The sequence below is a fragment of the Myotis brandtii genome, unplaced genomic scaffold (assembly GCF_000412655.1).
Source record: "Myotis brandtii unplaced genomic scaffold, ASM41265v1 scaffold203, whole genome shotgun sequence".
In the NCBI taxonomy this organism is placed as follows: Eukaryota; Metazoa; Chordata; class Mammalia; order Chiroptera; family Vespertilionidae; genus Myotis; species Myotis brandtii.
Genome location: NW_005357559.1, coordinates 867,856 through 871,469, shown reverse-complemented (window position 1 = coordinate 871,469; position 3,614 = coordinate 867,856).

Here is a 3,614-nt window from a genome sequence, read left to right as displayed (position 1 = left end):
TTATTAAAACATCAGCTCTAGTTATACTTTGAACTTCATGCCTCACCTGATAAAAATGGTTTCCAAAAATCAGTATTTCTCTAACTGCCTTCTTGCTTTCATTAGATGTTTTGATTCATGGATTTTATATGTTCATGAATTTCAACTATCACCTTTCCATGGCACATAACACAGAGCCTGGCCACAGCAGAGCTCTAGACACATGTAAAACTTAGTAACTGATTATGACTCCCAGCTCTATGTTTCATTTTGATGTATAGTTGTCAGGTAAAATGCAGGATGGGCAGTTAATAATTTAAAAATATAACTATGTACCAAATATTGCATAGGATATACTTATCATAAAAATATACATTTTTATGTTTAAATAAAATTGGTCATCATGTATTTTTATTTGCTAAGTTGACAAACCAAACCAATCTTGCAGTCAAGATGTAATGATGAAATTAATAGTATTTCTCTCCCTCTACTCAAAGCAGCACCTGTGATGTCCTTCTCTGCTCATTTCTTTTAGACAACCACTGATTCCTCCTCAGGTTTAAACAAGTAGTATGCCTGACTAATTAATTACTAAAGCACAAACTCCAAATTGCTCATGTCTACTTTCTACTTCCTAGCACCATCGCTTATTAGCTTGAGCAGCCAGTAGCAAGCTACCAAGCTTGTTAAGGCTCTATTTGCTTACAGGTAGCATGAAGATGATAGTAATAATAGCCCAATCAAAAAGGTTTCATAAGAATTAGAATACCAAACATGTAAAGCACTTAGCCAGGCATCTAGAACAACTCAATTCCACCTCTTTCCCATCCATATATTACAGAGCATAATTTAGGTTGGTACTGGGTAGAACTAACTCTAAGATGTTCAAGGAGCATAGGTAAATAATGACTATCTTGATTTTTTTTCCAAATAGCAATATAAAATAAATTTATTGGGTAATTGTCTAGAGAAGAAATAAAATTAGTCACCAAAGTCGTACTTATCTATAATAATAAAAGCATAATATGTTAATTAGACCAGACAACCAAACAACCTTCCGGACGTCATTCCGGACATCCTTCCAGATGAAGCTGCGGCAGTGGGGGCCAAGGAAGAGGTGGTTAGGGGCAATCAGGCAGGCAGGAGAGCAGTAAGGGGTGATGAGGCAGGCAGGCGAGTGGTTAGGGGTGATCAGACAGGCAGGTGAGCAGTTAAGCGCTATCAGGCAGGCAGGCAGAGTGGTTAGGGGCAATCAGGCAGGCAGGCAAGCAGTTAGGGGCTATCAGGCAGGCAGGCAAGCAGTTAGGGGTGATCAGGCAGGCAGGCAGGTGAGCAATCAGGCAGGTAGGCAGAGGTGGTTAGGGGTGATCAGGTAGGCAGGCAAGCAGTTAGGGGTGATCAGGCAGGCAGGCAGGTGAGCAGTTAGGAGCCAGTGGTCCCAGATTGTGAAAGGGATGTCCAACTGCCGGTTTAGGCCCGATCCCACAGGGTCCCGTATTGCGAGAGGGTGCAGGCTGGGCTGAAGGACGCCCCATCCATGCACGAATTTTGTGCACTGGGCCTCTAGTCTTTATATATAAAAGCCTAAGCGACCATTCAACCGTTCAACTGTTCGACCGTTCGACCAGTAGCTATAATGTGCACTGACTACTAGGGGGCAAACACTCAATGCATAGGCATGGAAACATGGAACAGACTGGTGAATCTCGGGGGGGAGGGGAGAGGGCAGGAAAAGATTAACCAAAGATCTTATATGCATACTTGAGGCCCAGTGCACAAATTCATGCACTGGTGGGGTTCCACGGCCTGACATGCAGGTATTGGGCCAAAACCGGCAGTCCAACATCCCCCAAGGAGTCCTGGATTGTGAGAGGGTGATGTCCAACTGCCGGTTTAGGCCCAATCCCACAGGGTCCCATATTGCGAGAGGGTGAAGGCTGGGCTGAAGGACACCCCCACCTGTGCACAAATTTTGTGCACTGGGCCTCTAGTCTATATATATAAAAGCCTAAGCGACCGTTCGAACGTTCAACCGTTCAACCGTTCAACCATTCAACCAGTAGCTATAATGTGCACTGACTACTAGGGGGCAGACACTCAACACACAGGCATGAAAACATGGAACAGACTGATGAATCTCAGGGGGAAGGGAGTGGGAAGGAAAAGATTAACCAAAGATCTTATGTGCATACTTGAGGTCCGGTACACAAATTCATGCACTGGTGGGGTTCCACGGCCTGGCATATAGGTATTGGGCCAAAACCGACAGTCCGACATCCCCCAAGGAGTCCCAGATTGTGAGAGGGTGCAGACCAGGCCGAGGACCCTACTGGTGCATGAATCTGTGCACCAGGCTTCTAATATTTTTCATATTTATGTGTCTGTAAACAGGATCCTATGCTGTATTTCTATCATAATATTGATTTTTCCTGTAGAGGAGGAACTCCTGTTTAATTTTCTACAGATGCATAATTTTTAAAGTCTTTTTCCCCCTACTGAGCTTTGTGAAAGCCTAAGTACTTTCCTTCAGTGGATCTTAGGAATTTGGCTATTCATTACAGATACATGCTTACATTTCCACATTCTGAGAAAAAAACATTTAACAGGGTACTGAGCAACAGAAAGATAAGAAATGCAAATTCCCTACTTTGGGGGAAAAAAAATATGGGTGAGGTTCAGGTTTTCCCTGACACTGGTCAAGCTCTATGTTTCATTTTGATGTATAGTTGTCAGGTAAAATGCAGGATGGGCAGTTAATAATTTAAAAATATAACTATGTACCAAATATTGCATAGGATATACTTATCATAAAAATATACATTTTTATGTTTAAATAAAATTGGTCATCATGTATTTTTATTTGCTAAGTTGACAAACCAAACCAATCTTGCAGTCAAGATGTACGAATGAAATTAATAGTATTTCTCTCCCTCTACTCAAAGCAGCACCTGTGATGTCCTTCTCTGCTCATTTCTTTTAGACAACCAGGCCTGATTCCTCAGGTTTAAACAAGTAGTATGCCTGACTAATTAATTACTAAAGCACAAACTCCAAATTGCTCATGTCTACTTTCTACTTCCTAGCACCATCGCGTATTAGCTTGAGCAGCCAGTAGCAATCTACCAAGCTTGTTAAGGCTCTATTTGCTTACAGGTAGCATGAAGATGATAGTAATAATAGCCCAATCAAAAAGGTTTCATAAGAATTAGAATACCAAACATGTAAAGCACTTAGCCAGGCATCTAGAACAACTCAATTCCACCTCTTTCCCATCCATATGTTACAGAGCATAATTTAGGTTGGTACTGGGTAGCAGAACTAACTCTAAGATGTTCAAGGAGCATAGGGAAATAATGACTATCTTGATTTTTTTCCAAATAGCAATATAAAATAAATGTATTGGGTAATTGTCTAGAGCAGAAATAAAATTAGTCACCAAAGTCATACCTATCTATAATAATAAAAGCGTAATATGCTAATTAGACCAGACAGCCAAACAACCTTCCAGATGTCATTCCAGACACCCTTCCAGATGAAGCTGCAGCAGCAGGGGCCAAGGCAGAAGTGCTTAGGGGCAATCAGGCAGGCAGGAGAGCAGTAAGGGGTGATGAGGCAGGCAGGCGAGTGGTTAGGGG